At 47.8% G+C, this 23,268-nt stretch overlaps 1 protein-coding gene across 1 annotated transcript in view; it reads left to right on the forward strand.

Moving 5' to 3' along the window:
• The first annotated feature begins 11,389 nt into the window (after window positions 1–11,389).
• The window catches only part of LOC138803471 (regulating synaptic membrane exocytosis protein 3), a 42,122-nt gene continuing 30,243 nt past the window's right edge, over window positions 11,390–23,268 (forward strand). Inside the window, exon 1 of the mRNA XM_069987545.1 lies at window positions 11,390–11,646. The gene's annotated coding sequence lies outside the window, so the exon portion shown is untranslated. The remainder of the gene's footprint in view (window positions 11,647–23,268) is intronic.

Genomic DNA, 23,268 nt, shown 5'->3' on the forward strand with positions numbered 1-23,268 from the left:
ACCAGAGCTTTTTAAAGCTCATGCCTGTAATCCTAGCTACTCAGGTGGCTGAGATCTGAGGATCACGGTTCAAAGCCAGCCAGAGCAAGAAAGTCCGTGAAACTCTTACCTCCAATAAACCATGAGAAAACCAGAAATGGCGCTGTAACTCAAGTGGTAGAACGCTAGCCTTGAGTTGAAGAGCTGAGGGACAGCATTCAGGCCCATGACTGACCAAAAAAAAAAAAAAAAATCTCTGTGGCAGACTTTCCAGCGCATATCCTTAGAATCACTGTGATTGTGATTGGATTGACTGTGGCTAATGGAAGTGAATGCCTTGGTTCCTGTGTGGTAAGTTCAACCCTGCTCTACCTGACAGAGGGGCTATTAGGATTGAATAGGGTGGGAGTTGTTCTTTCACGTGGTAGAATGCCTGCTTAAAAGGGAGAAATGGAGAAATGATTAATATCCAATATATATGGCCTTTAATAATGATGCCAGGGGCTGGGAAGGTGGCTCAGTGGTAGAGTGCTTGCCTTGCATGCATGAAGCCCTGGGTTCAATTCCTCAGCACCACATAAACAGAAAAAGCTGGAAGTAGAAGCCAGGCACCACGCGCTCATGCCTGTAATCCTAGCTTCTCAGGAGGCTGATATCTGAGGATCACAGTTCAAAGCCAGCCCAGAAAAGTCCGGGAGACTCTGATCTCCAATAAGCTACTAGAAAACCAGAAGTGGCGCTGTGGCTCAAGAGGTAGAGTCCTTGCCTTGAGCTGAATAGTTGAGGGACAGCGCCCAGGCCCAAGTTCAGGCCCCATGACCGACAAAAAAAAAAAAAAAAAAAAAAAAAGATGAGTTGAAAGTTTAAGAATTTGTCCTGTTATTCATTTGTCTGTTTCCTATGAGCTCTACTTAAGACTTCCCTTACTGTTTTGTACTAAACAGCACTAGACCACCAAAACTACATTTCCCAGACTCTTCTGGCTTCCACTCAGATTGGACCCATGGAAGTACAAAATACAGGTAGGAAATTGTATGACTGGAGAAAGAGAGAAGCCATTATTCTCTTGAACCTGCTAGAGACTGCCATCAGCTAGCAGTTAGGATTTGGAGACCTTCAGTGTCTCTAGCAGTGGTGGCATTTGACGACTGCCACAGGCAGTGTTGGTCACACAGAGGGGAGGGGCAGCAGTGGCTACCCGTAGGCTCCAGGGACCGCTGGCAGTTCTGCCTGCAGCAGCATTATGAAAACAATGTTCTAGTAGTATCTGCAACAAAAGTACTTCAGGATCTAATCATCCCCTCCCATTGGATTGTCCAGGCCTTGGAGCAGGACAATCTCTAGTGTATTCCACTTACCCTTCCACTCCTTCATGCCTTCTAGCACATTTCTAACTGTTCTCTGAAATAGTTTTCCTTCATTTAAAATTCCAAGCATAAAGGAAAAAAAAAGGTGAAGAAGTGCAGCAGTAGAGCTCACTGGACACTGACGAAAGTGAACTATACAACTCATAGGTGGAGGAAGGGACTGGGAGTGAGTGAAGGAGCAGAAGACACTGTACAGAAGGAAATGTAATTACCTGACTCATGTAATTGTAATCCCTTTGTATATCACCTTTATAGTAACAATAAAGTAAATTAATTAAAAAATAAAATAAAATGCTAAGCACTCCTACAAGGCATTGCCCATGCCTTGTACCTCCCCCTAACTACCTGAGCTTGCTTGCTTGCTTGCTTCCTTCCTTCCCTTCTTCCTTGCTTGCTTTTTGCCAGTCCTGGAGCTTGAACTCAGGGTCTGGGCACTGTCCTTGGGAACCTCTCTGTGCTCAAGGCTAGTGCTCTACCACTTGAGCCAATGAGCCACTTCTGGCTTTTTCTGTTCATGTGGTACTCAGGAATCGAACCCAGGGCTTCATGCATGGTAGGCAAGCACTCTACCACTAAGCCACATTCCCAGCCCCTATCTGAGCTTTCTGATGGAGAGCTCATTGCTTTTCTCCTAAGACACCTTGACTCTATTGCCAGTCAAAGGCCTGAACTCTAGTATAGGTGAAAGGACAGCAATGAGAAAAATTGGCAAGAGGGCCCCAAAACAGAAGGTTCAAAATAGGGTGTCCTGCCAGACACGTAGCTCATGTCTAACTACTCAGAAGGCTGAGAGCTGAGGATTGAGGTTCAGAGCGAGTCTGGGCAGGAAAGTCCATGAGACACTTATCTCCAATTAGCCACCAGTAAACCAGAAGTGGAAATGTGGCTCAAAGTGGTAGAGCACTAAACTTGAGCAGAAAAATCTCAAGGACAGCACCCAGGCCCTGAGTTCAAGCCCCATGACTGATAAAAAAAGGAAAGGATGTTCTGGCAAAGTCAGGTCATATTTCAGGGCTGTTAGTGGAGGGATAGATAGATGGTTCTCCAAATTCTGTCATCCTTTGACACAATTTCCCTGCAAGCAAAACAAGAAAAAAGCATTCTAATAGCATTTATCTATGTGAACACCATAGAATTATTACAAAACCTTTACTTCAGCCAAGTGCGGTGCATATACCTGTAATCCCAGCTACCTATAAGGTAGTGATCAGGCAGATCATGGTTTGAGTTCAGTACAGGAAAAAAGGTAGTGAGACCCCCATCTTAACAAGCAATCTGGGCACTGTGGGGCATCATGGTTCACATCTGTAGTTGCAGCTACATGAAATGCCATCAGTAGGAGGGTTGTGGTCCAAGACAGTTCCAGGTAAAAACACAAAACCCTTATAACAATAATAATCTTAATAAAAAAGGGCTGGGCATGTGGCTCAAGTGGCAGAATTGTAAGCACAAGGCCCTGAATTCAAACCCCAGTACCACCAAAAAATAAAAAGAAAGAAAGAAAAGACTAACTTTACCTCTATAGCCTCTTGGTGCTACCCAAGCCTCTGTGAGATTACTAAGTCTCTGTAGGAAGTGACTGTGAATGACCATGACTGGCCCCAAAGGTATATCAGTGGCAATAACCTTCTCTTAACAGTCTCTAACCAAGTCAGAGACTACATTTTGGTTATGTCCCAAGGAGGAGAACTATACATTTAAATAAGACCATGATTGGAAACTATCTCTTTTCTCTCTTTCCCTTCCTTCCTTTCCTTTTTTCTTTTTTTTTTTTGGGGGGGGGGGTCCAGTCATGGGGCCTGAACTCTAGGCCTGGGCGCTGTCCCTCAGCTCTTCAGCTCAAGGCTAGCACTCTACCACTTGAGCCACAGGGCCACTTCCGTTTTTATTTTCTTTTTGCTTATGTGGTGCTGGGGAATCGAACCCAGGACCTCATGCATGCAAGGCAAGCACTCTACCACTGAGCCCACCTTTCTTTCTTCCTTCCTTTCTTCCTTCCTTTCTTCCTTCCTTCCTTCCTTCCTTTCTTTCTGCCTGCCTTCCTGTCTGCCTGCCTGCCTGCCTGCCTTTTTCTCTTTCTTTCTTGTTTTAAGACTTGGATTCTAACTTTTATTTTTATGTATTTATTTTTATTTTTTTGGTCTGGTCGTGGGCCTGCACTCGGCCTGGGCACTGTCCCTCAGCTCTTCAGATCAAGGCTAGCACTCTACCACTTGAGCCACAGAACCACTTCCGTTTTTTTTTTTTTTTTTCTGCTTATGTGGTGCTGAGGAATTGAACCCAGGGCCTCATGCATGCAAGGCAAGCGCTCTACCACTGAGCCACCTTCCCAGCCTGGATTCTAACTTTTAATCTGATGCTTTTGCTCATTGGCTGATGCTTTACTACCTGAGCCATAACTTCCAACCCCTGAAAACTTTCTAGATCCTACCCAGCTATTAACTTGTTCATGATCTTCAAGTCACTTAACAAGCTCAATCTCAATATTTCCATCTACTTTAAAAAATAGCACACACAAAGGTAATTAAAATATTTTAGAATAAATTGTTTCAAGCGGGTGGTGGGTTGGGAGAAATGATCAGTATTTTCCTCTACCTTAAGTCTTTGCCCATCCTGCCTGGGGTTTTATGAGTACAAATAGGATAATAGGTATGCAAATGAGGTGGGAAGTACAAAGCACCTTACAAAAGCAAGGAAGTATTATAATCAACATAGTTTTTAGCCTAAGATAATAAAGGCAGGGCACAGGCCCAGAGCCAAACAGCTGGATGGTAGGCTGGAAATCTTAATACTAAAGAAGAAAACTTTCTTTGTTCTAATTCCTCCTGAAGTGGCACTTTCATTGTAGCAGAGCTGGCACTGAAACCTTCTGAGATGCTGAAGTGGATACAGGAAGGTGTTTAGGGGGCAGAGAGAGCATTTTGCAGCCAGATGACACTGGAGAAACTGCAGCCTTGGATCTTCTGTTCCTTTTGGGAGTCAACAAAAGGATACAATGGAAGAGGGAGGGAGGTTACATCAGCAGGGCTCAGGTTGAAAGCCAGGTATGTACTGGATTCTTTAACAAGCTCTTTAACCAGTCACTAAGCTATTTTGGGAGCAATGATGTCAAGAGCACACTAAGACTGAATTCACTTGCCAACCACCTAAAAAACAACATTCTTGATGTAGAAGGTTTAAAAAGAACTTTGATCTGGGAGGGGCTTTAGAGATAATCCAGTCACACGGCAGAAGCTTGAGGCCCAGAGAGAGGCAGAAACTTGCTAAGATAACACAGAAGGGTCAGGACCATTGGACTGCAAGAAATGGAAACCCATGCAATCAAGAATGTTTTGTGAGAGATGGAACTAGAAAGGCCAGCAAGGGAGAAGGCAGCTCTAAGACTCAATGTTCTAGGGCTGGGAAAGTGACTCAGTGGTAGAGCGCTTGCCTTTGCATGCATGAGGCCCTGGATTCAATTCCTTAGCACCATAGCACCACATAGGCAGAAAGAGCTGGAAGTGGCGCTGTGGCTCAAATGGTAGAGCACTATCCTGGAGAGCTGAGGGACAGTGCCCAGGCCCAGAATTTAGGCCCATAAAAAGACTCATTGTTCTAGCCATTCTCTTGCTCTGTTCTTGCTCACTCAGTCTTGCTTGCTCTATCCATCTTTGGACAAGTTTGTTCCTTTCTCCACTCGGAGCTCTGTTCTCCTTTCTTTTTTTTTTTTTTTTTTTTGCCAATCCTAAGGCTTGAACTCAGGGCCTGGGCACTGTCCCTGAGCTTCTTTTTTGCTCAAGAATAGCACTCTACCACTTGAGCCATAGCACCATTTCTGTCTTTTTCTGTTTATGTGATAGATACTGAGGCATTGAACCCAGGGCTTCATTCTTGCTAGGCAAGCACTCTACCACTAAGCCACATTCCCAGCCATGCTTTCTCTGTCTTTAGGTCCTCTTTCTTTTCTTATTTCTCCTCTTCCTTCTCCTGTTTAGACAGTCTCATTATGTTGCCCACGCTTAGCTAGAACTTGTGATCCTCCTGTGTTACTTTCCTAAGTGGCTAGGACTTCAGGGGTATGCTCATGTGCTGGTGGTTCTCTTCTCTCTTTTATTGGCTATCAAGTGGTTTTCCTGACCAAGGCCCAATTGCCTGGCTCTCTTAGTTATATGGCAATTTCCTTCAGTCCCATGGTCCTAGAGAGGTCTGATTGGTATGTCTCAGGTGGCTGATGAGGCCAATTGGTTAGAGGTCAGCAGCTTAGATAAGAAATGGTGATCTTCACTTCAGGTGTTGGCCCCATTGCTCAAGTCTAGAAGCAGAAGGGGCCAAGTGATAGAAAGCATGCCAACATTTATGAGCTGGGCAGCTTTTCCTGAGTGGGCTTGAAACCTCACTATCACTGGGACTATGATTGGAATTCAAAGTCCAAATTTCCTGCCTGGAACTTCCATGGAATTGTCATGGCTCATTATTTATTTATATAGCTGACAGTTCCTCAGAGGTGAGGGTTATTGGTTTGTTTCTTTTTCTGGAGCTTAAACTTAGGCCTTTCGCTCAGCTTTCTTGCTCATGGAGGGTTCTCTACCACTGGAGCCACATCTCTGACTTTTTACAGGTTCATTGGAGATGGAGTCTCATGGAATTTTCCACCCAGTCTGGCTTCAAACCACAATCCTCAGATCTCAGCATCCTATGTAGCTAGATTGCAGGTATAAGCCACTAGTACCTCAAAAAAGTTGTCAATGCTATGGTAAATACCATTATGGATTTCCTACTGTCCCTTATCCTCTGGAATCTATGAGATAGAGAAGAAAAATCCAGCAAAAGAATTAGGACACAAGATTGCATTAGAAGGGCTGGACCCTGGTTATTCATGTCTGTGGTCCTAGCTACTCAGGAGGCTGAGATATGAAGATTGTAGTTCCAAACCAGCTTGGGTAGGAAAGTCTGTGAGACTCTTAGCTCCAATAAACTGCCAAAAAAAAAAAATCCCACCAAAAAAACCCAGAAGTAGAGCTGTGGCTCAAATGGTAGTGTGCCAGCCTTAAGCAAAACAAATAGAAAACACTCAGGAACAGTGCCCAGACCCTGAGTTCAAGCCCCAGGACTGGCACCAACAACTACTGCTTACTAAGTTCTGTGCACCAGTCCCTGTGGAGGACATTATGTTTTCCTGTTTCACCTTGCCAACTTCCCTATGAACTCTCCACCTATCAGACTCAGAGAGCCCCACAGGGAAGGTGAAGATGAGGCTAGGGTAGTGTGGAAGTGAGGACTACAAACTCAACAGACCTCAAGGGATCAATTGTTATTGCTTGGACCTTGACCTTGGAATGGACTTTCAAGGGTACATGGATAGAGTCCAAAGTGAAGAAGGATCTTTCAACTATCAATACTAGGGCTGGAGGCATGGCACCTGCTTAGCAGACACAAAGTCCTGAGTGTGTGTGTGTGTGTGTGTGTGTGTGTGTGTGTGTGTGTGTGTGTGTGTGTGTGTGTGAAATCAATACTAACAACCCTCTGTGCCCAACATTTCCTGTACCCACTTCCCTTTGTTCTTCCACTGACTTTTAAGTCTTGCCTTAGGTGTCACTTCCTTCAGGAAGGCTTCTTCAGTCTAGGGAACTTGGGAAACTGATTAGAATTGCCGTTGGCCTTCTCTGTGTCCTCACCCAGTTGTAAATTCTTTGAAGAATATGCTGTAAGTTGTTGTTTTTCTTTTCTTTTCTTTTCTTTTTTTTTTTTTTTGGTTCGGTCGTGGGGCCTGAACTCTGGGCCTGGGCGCTATCCCTCAGCTCTTCAGCTCAAGGCTAGCACTCTACCACTTGAGCCACAGCGCCACTTGCGGCTTTTTTTTTTCTGCTTATGTGGTGCTGAGGAATCGAACCCAGGGCCTCATGCATGCAAGGCAAGCGCTCTACCACTGAGCCACCTTCCCAGCCCAAGTTGTTGTTTTTCTATGTAGTTATTTTGGTGGTTCTAGGTTTTGAACTCAGGGCTTTTTCTTTTTCTTTTCTTTTTTCTTTTTTTTTCTTTTTTGGATCCAGTCGTGGGGCCTGAATTCTGGGCCTGGGCACTGTCCCTCAGCTCTTCAGCTCAAGACTAGCGCTCTACCACTTGAGCCACAGCGCCACTTCCAGCTTTTTTCTTTTTGCTTATGTAGTACTGAGGAATCGAACCCAGGGCCTCATGCATGCAAGGCAAGCGCTCTACCACTGAGCCACCTTCCCAGGCCAGGGCTTTTTTATTGTTAGGCAGGTACTCTGTCACCTGAGTTACACCCCCAGCATTTTTATTTTTCAGATAGGGTCTCTGGCTTTTGCCCAGGCCAGCCTTGAAAGGTGACCCTCCCATCTCCACCTCCAGCACAGCTGAGATTATGGCACTGGAGCTGGATCTTGTTCACTTTGTCATTCCTAGTAGAGCTTGTGGCTCTCAGTAAAAGACAAATGAAAGGATAATTAGTCTCCAGGGATTCTGCTAAGTCTTCCAGGCCAGATGGATTTTTCTGGCTATCGGGTACTACTGAACTTACCTCGAACTTTAATGAAGACTTCAGGCTATCTCCTCTCTCTTACTTAGCAAATAGAGCAATTCAGATCCAGCTATAAATTTTTGCATTGCTGAGTTTGAACCCCAAGTGGCTAGCCATTTTTGCTTTATTATTTTTTCTTTGTTTTCAGATGGGGTTTCAAGGTTTTTTTTTTTGCCTGGGCTGGCCTCTGACAGATATCCTTCTACCTATGCCCCCCATGTAGCTGGGATTCTATAGACACATACCACCATACCTGGCTTGTTTGTTGAGATGAGAGTCTTTCTAACTTTTTGCCTGGGATGAACTCAAACCTTGATCCTTTTGATGTCTGCCTACCAAGTAGTTGAAATTACAGGTGTGAGCCCCAGTCTCCAGACCCCAGCTATCACTTATTTTTGTTAACAATCCCAGTTTTATAGCTTGAATTACATAGGTACTAAGCCACAACTCCTCCACTGAGCTTCACATCTAATCAGATGCCTACACAGCCATTATTTGGGGTGTTCTAAAGAATTTGCATCTAGACATGTCAGGACTGGACTTAGCATCTCCCCAGGACTGTTCCTCTAGGCTCACTGGTCTTGATGAGGAAAGTTATCACCCACACTGCTGTTGAGATTTAAAACAACAACAACTGGGAAATCCTCTTTCCATCCCATATAAGCTCCAACCACTAGTAAAACATCAAGTCCGGAAGTGTCTGTGGATCACTAAAATCACAAACTGTCTCCATTTTCTTTCTGCTGCCCAAGTCCAATCTCTATTAAGTCTACAGCACTTAAAGGACCCTGGTAAAAATCACCTCATTAGTTTCTCCAAGTCTCCTCTTTGATACTGATCCACGCTCCTCACTGAAGCTGGAGGAATGTCAGCTGGGCACCAGTGGCTCACTCCTGTAATCCTAACTACTCAGGAGGCTGAGATCTGTAGCTCACAGTTCAAAGCCAGCAGGGGCAGGGGCAGGAAAGATTGTGGGACTCTTGATCTCCAACTAACCAAAAAAACCGAAAGTGGAGCTGTGGCGCAAGTGGTTTTAGCACATGTCTGGAACATGGTTAGCACCTTCAGAAAATAGCTTTTATTTATTTTAAGACAAAAAAATTCTCTAACGTCATTGGCGTGTGCAGGAAGCGAAGGTTGCAGTTCCAAGGATGGCCATGCGAGGGAAGTGGTGAGCAACTTGCAGGCCGACTGGCTCCGGGATGCTGTCACCTGCTGAGGACCCAGATGGCAAGGCTGGGATTTCCGGGTCTTTCCAGTACTTGAACAGGTGGGCGCAGACCAGGGAGCCGTGGGAGGAGCCTCTGCTTCGTGCTCTGTCTCGACTCTCAGTTCCGTCAGTCCCTCCAGCGATCTCCTTCCCTGCTTAATCTATCTCTTCCAGATTGTGATTTGTTTTTCAAATCGATCAGAGAGAGAGAGAGAGAGAGAGAGAGAGAGAGAGAGAGAGAGAGAGAGAGAGAGAGAGAGAGAGAGAGAGAGAGAGAGAGAGAGAGAGAGAGAGAGAGAGAGAGAGAGAGAGAGAGAGAGAGGAGAGAGAGAGAGAGAGAGAGAGAGAGAGAGAGAGAGAGAGCTAATAGTCAAGCTTCTGGATGTTTTCCATTATGGTTTTTAGGTTTCATCATGCCTAAAAAAAGTATTTTCCATTTCCAGTATCATCAAAACCTCCATTTATGTTTTTGTTTTTGTTTTGGTGTATTAGGGTTTTGAATTCAGAGCTTTGCATTTGCTAGGCAGGTGCTCTGTCACTTGAGTCTACTCCTCTCTCTCTCTCTCCTTTTTTCTTTTTTGCATGTTATTCTTTTTAACAGAGTCCTATATTTATGTCAAGGTTGGACTTAACTGTGATCCTTTTATATATGTCTCTCACATAACTGGAAATGAGAAGCACTTGCCACCATGCCTAGCTTTCATTGACTGAGATGCAGATCTCTTGGACTTTTTGCCTGGAGGCTGGCCTGGAACTACAGTCCTAATATTTACCTTCTGCGTAGCTAGGACTATAACTGTGGAACTACCACAACTGGTTTCTATCCTCCATTCTGTTTCACTAATTTATCTAGTCCTGCTTCAATACCATATTGCTTTAACTACATTGACTTGACTTTTTCTCTGTGTGTGTGGTACTGAGAAATAAAACCCAGGGCTTCAGGCATGCTAGACAAGCACTCTACCACTGAGCCACATTCTCAGCTTACATTGACGTGATAATACACATTAATATTAGGTAAGATGAACCTTCTGCTATAGTTTTTTTCCTAAAATATTTCTAGTCTTGCAAATTTAAAATCAACTCTTTATCTACCTCATCCTTTTGTAAACAAATAGGGATCTTTAGTCTCTAAAATGATAGGTACATTTATATATTTCTACAGAGAGAAAGCCCATGATACTAAAGGGAATGCCTGGCTAATTGTGTTGGCAAGGACAGGGCAAGGACGAAACCCAATTCTCTCCTTCAATCCCAATAGTCCCCAGCTCTGCCAGCCCTCCCAACCGTTCATTCCCACCACTGTTCCAGATACTCTCCTGGTCCTCATCTTGCCTCCCCTAATGTAACTCCACTAGTTGATCCAAAGTAACTGTTCTACCATACAAACCTCAGATCTGCCTCTGTTGTAGATTGGATAACATTTTAATTCATAGGTAAATAAATTTAGGAGCCCCAGCTTTACTGGTGCCCAGCTAGGGGACCCAGCACTAGGCTCTGCACATGGCAGGGCCTCCTGTGCATTGATATTTTGAAATTGATAATTCTTTAGGGTGGGGGTTGGCTTGTTTATCCTTTAGGATCTCTTCTCACTGGATGCCAGGAAAAACTTCTCAGGTGGAGAAAATAAAAAAAAATGTCTCCTGCCATTGTGAAATGTCCCCTGGGAGCAAAATAGCCGCAGGGTTGATAAACTTTAGGTGTGGGGGGGGCGGGGCGTGAGGAGGGGGAGAGTAGGTTAACTTAGGTCACAGGGCAAAACTCGAGACTCCCTTACTCTCTGAAGGGGATCTTGTAAAAGTAATTCTTCCTTTTCCCAGCAGCATATGGGCAAATCTTTTCTTCTCTTCGAGCTTCCATTTTGTCTTCTTTAAGATGGACATGTTGTCAGTTGTTTCCCTTTCTCTCATCTTCTGAGGTTTCTGGGCCTGGTCCAGGAAAAGAGCAGGGGGCGCAATAATGCCAGTTAGGTCCTGGGAGGTGTCCCAAAGACAAGGAAGGATCAGAGAGATCAGATGGCAGGAGTGATCGTGGAGGGTGGCTAGGCAGAGGCAGGAGCGCCGTAGGCACAGGGAGAGGCTGAGAGGTCTCCAGTTCCTGCTTCTTACAGGCGTACCTTTTGGAGGCCTCCTCCACCTAGGTCGCCCCAACGAGGCTGGATTGCCGAGGCTCCGCCCACTGCCCAGACCCGGCCCCCGTGTGCCCCGCCCTATCACGGTAGCCCCGCCCTCAGGCCAGAGGCCCCGCCCCACAGGCCCCGCCTCCTTCTTCGCCTCCCGCCAGCCGGGGCTTGGGCTTTGCACCCGGCGGCGACTGAGAACGGTGGCGGCTGCGGAGCTGGCAACGCAGGCGGGCGGAGAGCGCTGCCCGGCCCGGGGGTGGGCGATGCCCCCGTGAGTGTGTCGCCGCCCCTCCCCGCCCCTCGTTCCTACCCCCTCGGAGTCGGTGCCCGCCTGCGGCCGGGCCGCGCCTACCGCCGAGTCCGCGGGGCGGGATCCCGGGGCAGCACCTGCCCCGCCTTGCGGAGGCCTGCCGAGCCCCCCACCCTGCCGGGACCCCGGCCCCACCTCCAGGTAAGTCGGAAGGCCTTGCTGGCCCGGGAGTGGGCGTGGGGAGGGGGCTGCGGTCGGGGGGGGGGACAGCGGAGCCAGAGGGGTTCAGGCGGTGAAGAAGCCACGTAGGGATGCGAACGTGCGGGATCTGGGGGGCGGGGGCCCAAGGATGAGCTCGGGGCGTGTGGTCGCTCTGGGGCGGGGGCTCGTACCGGGCGGGGGTGTCATGGGGTGCTTGAGGAAAGCCTGGAAAATGGGGTAGGAGCCCCAGAGTCTTGAGTTCTTGGCTGATGCTCCGAGCACCTGGGGCCCTTGTCTTCAACAGCATTACCTCGCATGGCATTTTTGGAAAGTGCTTAACATCCCTCCTGGAAAGGGAGCTGGAAAGCAGCCTGCCTTTCTCCCTTCCTGCCTGTGCCCTGGCTGAGAAGTGGCCACTTTTGCCTTCCTTCCAACGTGACACCCACCATTGTGGTACCTAGAGATTCCCCCACCACCCCCTCCACTCCGTGAAAGGAAAGGGTGGTGCTCACTCCAGCCTTAGGTTGGAAAGAGGGGGCTTCTGGGAAGCTGGAAAAGATAGTTGGTGGATAGCATGGTGGAGAGTCCAGCGTTCAGGGAGGCTTGGCAAGATTCTTCATGGGCGACTTGGGCATCCTCTTATTCATGGGGCTAGCCTCCTGGTGTGAGGACCATCACCACCTCGGGATAGCCCAGTCCTGGGGCATGTGTGTCTCTTTTCAGTGTACTGGGCCTGTAAGTTCAACAAGAGTCCATGGCTCCTATGGCCCTTGACTGAGGTGGGCAATAACTTAACCTAAGGCAAGAGAACCAGGGGCCCTGGCTGGCAACCCTAGCCAGGGGCAATTCGAATGTAGTCCTTCAGGGCCTGGAGCATGGGTGAATGTTACATCTAACCTTGGACCCAGAGATGCCGTTTGAAAATGAGGAGGAAAGCTATTCCTTTACCCTTAGATCCTGGCCTCTACCCATGATGACTTCCCAAGATCTCTGCGTTTGGGGCCAAGGTGGGAGAGGGGCCTTTCTGGGTTGGGCCTGGTCATCAATGAGTTAAATGCCATCTCCATTATTGCTGCCAACCACCAATTAGTCTATGATCGTGTAACTGCCAACTGTCCCTTGGGTTTATGGGCAGCTAATGGGGCATTCTCTGATTGGGTAGGGGTCTTCTGGGGAGGAGGTCCACACAACATGTGCCTAAACCAAACACCAGGCCCTTTGGAGTTTATTTAGGGATAATGGATCGCTTTCCTACTTCTGCCTGACTCACAGACTTCCTGAGGATCTACACTTATCCCACCCTTTGCAGGTTATGAAGCCCAGAGTCTACTAAACCTTGCTTCAAATCCAAGTTCTGCCACTTTCTGGCTGTGTGCTATTAAAGAAATCGCTTCCCCTCTCTGAGCCTCTCTTAACTAAACAGACCTACCTACTAGGAGTAAATGAAATGATGGATTTGAGCTGCTTAGCCAGTGTCAGGCATGCAGGAGAGCTCAGTGGATAACTGCTGAACTACAAATAGCCGTATGCCAAGTGCTTGCTGAGGAAGGGTTGCAGGAACCAGGAGCTGAGGACCCAGCAGGGACTATGTTCTCTTCCCTTGGGGCATGTGGTCTGTGTCACTGTCTTTACTATTCTCTCTCCCTCCTTGCTTGCCGAACATTAATTGGATTTTACTCTGCAGAGCCTATACTGGATGCTGCTACTCTCTGGGCTCCACCTTTCTCTGCCCAGGTGCTGAGCTCTGGGGGTTGAGGATGTGTGTGTGTGCCTGTCTGTCTGTCTGTCTGTCTGTCTGTCTGTCTGGGGGTCTGGGTTATGTCTGCAGTTGTAACAGCAGCTGGCCCTTTAAGGAGTGAAGAAAACAATTACCCAGCCTGGGCATTGCATCAGCTGGAGCCTGGAGGGTCCCTGGGGAAGGGGGGGGGGCAGGCTGGTGGTTGATTTCATTAGTGCCATGTGAGAACTCTCACCTGAGTCTGCCCCCACTCCCTAGCCACAGGCTTCTCCCCCAGGCAACAGCAGCCCAAGGAGTTCCTCCCATCCCAGGGGCCCCACCTGGGAAGACTCTCTGTACACCCCACCCATGTGATAGGCCCAGGCAGAGGAGGTGAAGAAAAGTGTCTCTCACCCTGGCCTTTTGCTGACTGTGGCAGTATCTCTCCTGTCAGCATTCTGCTGACTTGGGGTGCAGAGTATGCCTCCTCTACTGGCATTTTACTGCCATTGGGGTGCCTCCTCCATTTGTGTTTGGCTGATCTGGGGAGTTTTTCACACAATGGCATTTTGCTGACCCAAGGGAGGGGTGATGTCAACATAGCCTCTTACACAGCCGAGTGTCTCCCATGCTGGCAGATGCTGGCCTGACAGGAGCTTTGTGGGCTAGGGTGTGTAGATGGAGGGTGTGGGTTAGAATGAGCTGTTCTCTGCAGTGAGGTGACCTGGCTAGGAGTGGTGGGTCACAGGGGGTTTGGGTCTGGGGCAGAGAAGAGATGACATACTTAGGCATCAGACAGACTAGGGTTCAAATCTTCCACTTTCTAACCGTTATCACATCAGGCCTCAAGTCTACAGCTTCTTCTCCTCTGGAAGGCAGGAATAATTTACACCCATACTGGTCTACCCCAACTGGAAAGAAGATGATTAGGTGATTAAATGGAGTAGCCACACAAATAGTTCCAGCCCAGGACTCACAGGTAGAACACACACACACACACACACACACACACACACACACACACACACACACACACACACTCAAACCTATGCATCTCTTACACACACACACACACACACACACACGTGTTCTCTTCCCTTTACAAATTTAGGATCTTCACAGCTTGAGCTTAAGATACCTGGACTAGAAAGGAGGGCTGGAGAGAGTGGCAAGAAGGGAGACAGAGTGCAAGGTCTTTCTGATCTTGTTTCTGGAGGGTGCATCAGCCCACTGGGTACCACTGAGGTACCAAATTCTGTGAACCAGGTAGCCCCTGTCCTCGTGGAGTTGGCATTCATAGCCCAGACCAGGTAGTTGCACAAATGACAAGCATTAAAAGGAGGGGCTCAGGGAGGCCCTGGAACTGATCACTGAAGGTGCTTCCTATCCCCTAGGGTGTGTGAAGGGCTTTCTGAAGAAGATGAATTTTAACTGAGGCATGAAAGATGCCAAGAACCTGAGGAGGCAGAGAAATTGGGATAAGCTGGAGGGTGAAGTTCAAATGGTAGAGTGTTTAGCCTAGCATGTGAGAGGCCCTTGGTTCAATCCCAGTACCACAAAGAAAGGAGGAAGGAAGGAAGGAAGGAAGGAAGGAAGGAGGGAGGGAGGGAGGGAGGGAGGGAAGAGAGTGGAGGGAAAGAGGGGGGAGGAAAAGAGGAAGGGAGGGAGGGAAGGCAAGAAAAAGGAAGAGAAGAAAAGAATAGAGAGAAGCAAAATGAATCGGGGATAAGGGAAGGGAGGGAGGAGTGTGTGTCTAGGGCCCAGGTGGTGGTGAAAATATGCCTGGCATGGTGGGAGAGGAAGAGAAGGTGTGGACAGGTCTAGGGACGGCCAGACTGGACCAGTCTGATCTAGCAGGATATGAGAGTCTTGGGAATTTATCCTGAAGCCACTGTCAGCCCTTAAAGGATCATTAGAGAAGCAGAGTCAGATTTCCAGCTTGTGGGCTGGGATCTATGGCTTAGGCAGAGCCTTGATGGTGACCTTTTGCCTTCTCCTACCCCGACCCTGTGGCACCCAGGGAGCACTTGTTTATGTGCCTCTCCCCAAGAGGGAGAGGGCTGATCCTAGTCCCTCCAGCTCCCTCTCTCAGGGATGAGCTGCATCTCAGCCTTGTTGATAAAGCTCAGCCCTTGGGGCCAGGTTTTCTCAACCTCCCTGGGGAAGCAGAGGAGAGTAAGAGGCAGGGCTGGCCTGTGTTCTCACATCCTTGCTCTGCAGTTCATGAGCAAGGCATACCTGGATCTGAACTTTAATGTTCTCAGCTATAAAATGGTATCACTGTTAACCTCTTTTTTTTTTTTTTTGTCGGTCATGGAGCCTGAACTCTGGGCCTGGGCGCTGTCCCTCAGCTCTTCATCTCAAGGCTAACACTCTACCACTTGAGCCACAGTGCCCCTTCTGGGGCCTCATGCATGCAAAGCAAGCACTCTACTACTGAGCCACCTTCCCAGCCCCAGTGTTAACCTCTTTAAAAGAATGATTAATGCAATTCTGGATGGAAATCCTAAATCCCTAATATCAGTTGGCACTTTTACTCCATTGTGTGAGAGCTGGCACCTACCCTGGGTTAGGCCCAGAGCTGGTTGGAGATTGAGTATAATTTAGAATCATACAGGGCCCTGCCCTTAGAAGGGTCCCATACTTAATTTTCTACTGTCACTGTCTTGAAAGTCTTAATAGTTTTTTAAAAAACAATTGTTCTTATAATAGGCTGTCTGTTACACAGCCTACAAATCAGGGAGGGGAAGGGAGAAGCCAGAAGTACAGACCTACAAATAGATCCCAAGCAGAGGACATGGACAGTGGAGGGCCTGGAGGTGGATAGGATGCGAATACAGAAACTGTTATTTAGTACATATTGTCTACCAGTTGTCTATGAAGTGCTTTGTATGTTTTTCTTTGGGCAGCCCTAAGATGTGGGTCTGTGGTAGAGATGTCTCCATGGTCTAGCTGAGAAAATTAAGGTTATTTGGCTAAAGTCATAGAGGTAAAAGTGGCAAGTTGGAGTCAAGAACAAGGAGCCAGTGACTCATGCCCTGTTTTTTGTTTTTGTTTTTGTTAGTCGTGGGGCTTGAACCCTGGGCCTGGGCACTGTCCCTCAGCTCTTTATCTCAAGGCAAGTGCTCTACCACTTGAGTCACAGTGCCACTTCTTCATCTTCATTATTATTATTATTTTTTTTATTTTTTTTTTTTTGTCGGTCGTGGGGCTTGAACTCTGGGCCTGGGCGCTGTCCCTCAGCTCTTCAGCTCAAAGCGAGCGCTCTACCACTTGAGCTACAGCGCCACTTCCAGTGCCACTTCTTCATGCCCTGTTATACTAACTACCTAGGAAGTTGAGGTCTAAGGATCGTGGTTCAAAACCAGTCATGGCAGGAAAGTCCTTGAGACCCTAATCTCCAATTAGCCAGCATAATGCTGGAAGTATGGATGTGGCTCAGGTAGTAAGAGTGCCAACCTTGAGCACAAAACAAAATAAAAAAACCCTCAAAAACAAACAACTGGAGGACAATGCCTAGGACCTGAGTTCAAGCTCCAGTACGGGCACAAACAAATAAAACCCACGAATTGGAAGAAAGCATGCCTGCACCTGGACAAGGATAAATCTGAAGCTAGTCCTGAAGAACTTGGTTTTGCTCTGTGAGAAGAGGTGTAGAGGGAGAAGGGAGAGTCTTATAGCTGTGAAGGTTTGTGCTGAGGGTAGGCTGGAGTTGAGGATCTAAAGTCAGATGTCTGCAGAGACTGAGTGAAGGAAACCTTTGGGTTTCCTAGTTCTGATTTGCTAAGCTCAGAGCCTCTGGTCATTTCACACACATCCCCACGCCTCAGGTCCTGTTTATCCCATGGCGCATGAGAGCTAACCTCCTAGCCATCTTCCCACTGCATTTCTGCATCCTTCACCACCCTCTAGGTCATTTCATTTACCATGACGTTAATGATCTCTTCTGGGTTTAGGATCTGCAAGTCTAAGTGCATCCTGGACACAGACAATCAGATGCAGGTCCACCACCCACACCTGCTCTGCTTCCAGGGTCTCCAGCTCATCTCTATCACCGTCACCCACCCACTTGCTCAAGCTGGAAGCTGGAATTTCTCCTGGATGCCTCCCTCTCGTCGCCCCCACACCCTACAGCCAAGCCTAGCAAGTCCTGTTAGCTCCCCTGCATACCTTTCTAGAGTCTCTGGACCCTTCCTGCCCCTTCCAGACCACTGTTACCTCTCACCAGAACAATAAGGGCAATAGATTCTTACCTGAGCTCCTTACATTTCCGTTCTTGCCACACTTGGTTTCATTTTTTTTTTTCACACTGTAGCCAGAGCAGTCTTCTAAAGATAAATGTTTGGTTGTGTCATTTCCCTGCGTAAGACTTCCAGGACTTTTTAGAATAAAATCCAAACTCACTGACGCAGTCTCCAAAGTCCTGTATGTTCTGGTCCTTGACTACCCTTTTATGTTGCCTTCCACCATTCCCTGTAAGACCTAGTGTTGTCCCTGATACTGGAATGCATGCCCCTTCCTGGGGCTCTGCTGATTCCTGCTTATCTTTCACATGAACACCAGCTCCAGCATTGTTCTTGTCATTTCCCTTGTATCCACAGGGAAGCCTAAAAACCAGGAACTAAATACCACCTCTCCATAGAGCCTTTTACTTCTTCATGACATTTGCTCACTTGAACTGTTTTCTTATCATCTCTTTCTCTTGCTTGCCTGTATATTCTGTGGTTCAGAACAGAACCACCCCGGTGCCTTACCCCAGCACATAGTAGGTACACAGTGAATTTGGGGCGAATGAGAGAACAGGTGTGTCATCCTGCAGCATCCTAAGTGGCCTGTGTGGCTCCAGGCCTGCCTTTTCTAGTCTTTTCTTCATACAGCCCCAGAGCGATCTTCCGAAAACATAGAACTGACCCTGTCACCCCCTGCTACTTAAAATACTTCAATAGCTCCCCATTGCTGACAGGAAAGGGCCTCTGCTTCTTATCATGATATTCAAAGCTCTTTATGATCTGGGCCCAATTCTCTGTCCAGCCCCATCTCCCTTGCTTCCGCAGCCTACTTTGAACACCTGGCAGTTCCTTCTAACACATTAGGCTATTTGTTGCCTCTGTGTACCTCAACTTGCTGTTCCTTCAGCTTGGAATGCTTCCCCACACCTCCTTTGTTTCTACAGAACATCCTTTCCTCTCTAAAATCAGCTCAGCCTTTGCTGTGAAGCCTGAGTGGAGCCCTTCTCTTCTCCTGGGCAGTTAGGCAGCCCTCCCTCTACCACATCTGTGCAGAGCCTACATCTCTTGCTCATTGTCTTCTGCTAAGCTGGGTTCCAGCGCAAACACAGTGATTTTTTTGCCAGGGGGTGGTGGTGGTCATGATTGTTCATCTTTGTGTCTCCAGCTCCCAGCTTCTCACCGGTCCTAATTAGGTCTTTGCTTGTATACAGAAACCCACTCAAACCAGCAGCAGTAATAAAGGTTTATTACAAGGACATACAAGATTGCTGGGAATCAAGTGGAAGGAAAATGGTTAGCCTCAGAAAGGCTAGCCCTTTGAACGTGGAAGGTGAAGAGAACTTGAATCAGTCATTTTCCGCACCCTGCTGGACATCTTTGTCTTTCTGTCTCACTAGAGTTCTCTGTATTCTCAGGCACCAAGGTACATAGTTTCTGCATGTGACCCTGAGTTCTAGCCACATGCAGAGTTAGAACACAGATACAATCCCAAACTTCCAGGAGATGATCTGATTGGCTCTGAGGGAGTCAGGTGCCCACCCCTGGCCAATCAACGTCAGCCTTCTGGGAAGAGGTGCAAAGTTAGACATGTGAACAGGTTATTGATGCCCTCCTCAAGGAAAAGGTCTTTGGTAGTTGTACAAATACTTTAAAAGACAACTGCTGGAGCCCTTAGAGTGTAAAGTGTTACAGGCAGGTGGGTCTGAGTCCCTGCTTTCCATATGGACAGCACCTGGAGAAAAGCGAACTGGAGTTGACTTAAAGAGGACTCTTCGTGAGCTAACAGTGGCCAAAACAGACTCTGAAGAACCTGTCATGTGTAATTTACAGAAAGGGAGGGAGGGACACAAAGACAGAGAGAGGTGGGGAGAAAACCCTAAATTTCCTTACCTTTCTTTGGAATGGAGCGCAAGAAGGAAAAAAGCATGAGAAATCTCAATAGTTTTCACTGCTAAATTGTTTTTACTCTCCTAAGACTTACTTCATCCCCCTTCCTCTGTGACAAACCATACCTTGCCCATCCCACCTCCCACCAGTCAATCATTCTTCTATCGATTCTCTTCTTTGTACTTTTCTGAGAATAATCCTTTTCTGAGCACTTCCTTTGGCCACATCTGTTGCTCCATATAATCCTTCCATCCTTATTTTACAGAAAAGGGAACTGAGGTTCAAAAAGGTGGTGTTTATAGACCAGAGATACACAGCTGTGTGACTCAAGAATGAAAACTTTAAATTTTGGCTACTTACTTGCTCTCTGGGATTATGAGTCCCACAAGCTGATACCAGGTTTCCACCTGCCTTCTTTCCCCACTAACCAGCACAGGGGCCAGCCCAGAGCAAAGGTTCCTGCCTATAAAACAGGCAGAAACAAGTAGGAAAGGCATGGAGAGGGGTCAAGCCTCTTATTCATGGATCTATCCTGTGTAGGTATGTGTCTGTGGCCAAGTCTCTCTGTCTCTCTCTCACTCTGTCTTTTTTGCCAGTCCCGGGGCTCGAACTCAGGACCTTGGCACTGTCCCTGAGCTTCTTTTGCTCAAGGCTATAGCACACTACCACTTGAGCCACATGCTACTTCCAGCCTTTTCTGTTTATATGGTACTGAGGGATAGAACATAGGGTTTCATGCAGGCTAGTCAAGCACTCTACCACTAAGCCATATTCCCAGCACCCAATTCTCTCTTTTTGAGCCTTATTTTTCTCATTAAAAAAAATGGACAAGATAATTCCTGCTAGGAGTTTCCTATTAGATGAGAGCTGTGGTGACAATTTGTAAATAGGAAAAGACCAAACACTTTACAAAATTGTTATTATAGCATGAGTAGTAGCAACAGGGTGCCAGCTGGCCATGGTGCCCAGTTCCTGTAAGACATGAGCAAGGCAAGTGAGCATCCAAGCATTTGGAGTATACAGTACTCTCAGTGGGACTCAAAAGGGCTTCAGGAGCTCTTGGACCTGCCACGGTGTAACATCTGCTCCCATTGTGAAGAAGTTGATTCCCTTTCTAGTCTAGTCTAGCAAGCTCAAGGTTGTCCCAGGAAAGAAGTGTCTGCATAACCACTTGTGTCTTTCACAACTTCCCAACACGCCTACCCTCCATTTGTGAACAGAGAGATCTCAGCTACATCTGAGAGCTTTGATTGGCAACTCCACGTGGCTAAAATGTAATCATATAGCTTTATTTTTTTCCTTCTGTAGTTTGCTGCCATTTTCTACTTAGTAAATGTTTTTCATGCTTTCTGTTTACAGAAGTAACACAGATGCTATTTAAAAAGATATGTTTGAGTTAAAAGTGTCAATTTAAAGATAATAAATAATCTGCAGTTGAGGTGTGTGGAGTTTGGCAGGAGGGATAGTTTGGCATACGGCATTATGTGAATAGTACAAAACTGCAAGTGGCGTAACAAATGCCACGGATGTGGACCACTGACCTAATTACTTTGAAGTTGTCCCTTCTGTTAGCTTGCTTCCCTGTACCCTGGCTTGGGTTTCTTTTTTCCCCTTCTCTCTCTCCTTCCCTTCCTTCTTCCCTTCCTCCTTCCCTTCCTCCCTCTCCTTTTTTCTCTCTTCCCTTCACCTTTCCTTTTCACACCTCTCTATTCCTTTCTCCTTCCTTTCTTTTTCCTCCCTTCTTCCATCCCTTTCTTCCTCCATTTCTTTCTTCCTTTCATTCTAGACACATGCTCTGCTACTGAGCCAGCCCTTGCTTGGGTGTCTTTTGGAGAATCTTTCCATCAACATCCTGTAATCAGAAGAGTTTGTGTGATGGTCCCAACAACCTGTTTAAGAAGGGGCTGCTTAAGTTGGGGTGTCTGGATTAGAGTAGGATGTGCTCACATCTCTGAGGCTAGGATTGGGATGTTACTAAGGTGAGCAGGACCGCCAACTTTACAATCTGACTAGTCCCCATGCACAGCACAGGCCTTGGGGCTTCCTAGAGGCCTGGAGTCCCAGGGAGCACTGAGGCTCTGGGAGCCACAAGGAAGGGTGAGGCAGTCTCTGGAGCTTCATGCTCATAAGGTTAGGGCCTCGGGCCCGCAAAGCTGAGAGGCTTTAGACTCTCAAAGGTCTCTGTTCTGTTCTCCCTCACCCTTTCCCTCATCTCGCTGTGCTGTTGACTTCTTGCCCTGGGGAACTAGGCAGCAGACCCCAGGAGGCTGTAGAGTACATAGCACATTTCACTATAGGGCCCACCACCAGGCCCCAAGAAGCAGAGAAGCAAGACAAGAGGAATCCCTCTGTGCCCCCAGCCTAGTCTCATTCATAGTGGGACACTGGACTGGGCAGGGTAGGGAGTGCTTATGGTTCCATAGTGAATGACAGACTCTATGGAGGCTCATGTGTGTGCACATGTATGAGTCCATGCATGCATGCATGCATGTGTGGCATGTCTGTGATGAATGCATCCACACATGATAGTTCTGAGGTTCTCAAAGGGAGTTTTCCTGCAGAGAGAGAGAGAGAGAGAGAGAGTGTGTGTGTGTGTGTGTGGTAAAGGTCTCCTGTCTGCAACATACATACGGGTCTGTGGTCACTACATCTTAGTGTAATGTGTGTCTGTAATGCCGTTTGTGTGTGTGTGTGTGTGTGTGTGTGTGCGCGCGCGCGCGCGCGTGCTGCGTGTGTGTCTGAATGCCCTGTCTAGGGTGTGGTGTGTGCCTGTTGTTTTGTGTATGTGATTGTCTTTGTTCTGCGCCTGTGGTTTGCCTGAGTGGCTGAGTGAAGGTGGGTGGCATGCCTGGAAAGGGACCAGGGCTGGAGAAGGTGCAGGGAGCCTCTGCTCCAGGGAGGTGGTGTATGTGCCTGGGTGGTTACAACTGTGCTGGCTTCCCAAGGAGGGTCCCCCCGGGCAGGCAGCGGGCACAGCGGCGCCTTCCGGCTTGGCGCGGGGCGGGTAACTGGAGCCCCTTCCCCCTATGAAATATTGATCAGCCTCATGGCGTCCCTGGGAGGGCAGGGGAGGGCGGGAGCTAGTGAGCGCTGACTGCTGTCCTTGGTGCTGCCTTGCCACCACCTTGGCGGAGGCTTCAGTTGCTCTGGTGAGAGTCTGCCAGGGAGAGAGAGTCATTGTCCCGGTGGCCAACACCTTCTGCAAAACTTCTACCCTCAGAAAAACCCTGTCTATGGGCTGGGAAGGTGGCTCAGTGGTAGAGTGCTTGCCTTGCATGCATGAGGCCCTGAGTTCGATTCCTCAGCACCACATAAGCAAAAAGAAAAAAAAAGCCGGAAGTGGCGCTGTGGCTCAAGTGGTAGAGCGCTAGCCTTGAGCTGAAGAGCTGAGGGACAGTGCCCAGGCCCAGAGTTCAGGCCCTACTACCGGACCCAAAAAAAAAAGGAAAAACCTTGTCTGTCCCTACCCTGCTCTGTCAGCTCCCCCACCCCACCTAGAAAGAGGGAGCAGAAGAACCAAATGGGTAACTATTGGGATCTAGTAACCCTGAGGGCTAGGGTGGCCTTATAGCTGTCTTTGCCTGGGGTGGACCTCATTTACACATTTGCCTCTAGTCCTGGTATGATGGTGAGTAAGTTCTCCCTTCCTCTAAAATATGTCCTAACTAGATGGCAAATTAAGTACTTATGAGCTTTGATTCAAAGTCTGATGGTTGAGCAGGGGTGTGATAGTGTATTTCTGTAATCCCAGCACTAGGGAGGCTGAGGTAGAAGGATCCTGAGTTCAAG

Source organism: Dipodomys merriami, unplaced genomic scaffold (assembly GCF_024711535.1).
Source record: "Dipodomys merriami isolate MVZ:Mamm:240054 unplaced genomic scaffold, mDipMer1.0.p SCAF_34, whole genome shotgun sequence".
Classification (NCBI taxonomy): domain Eukaryota; kingdom Metazoa; phylum Chordata; class Mammalia; order Rodentia; family Heteromyidae; genus Dipodomys; species Dipodomys merriami.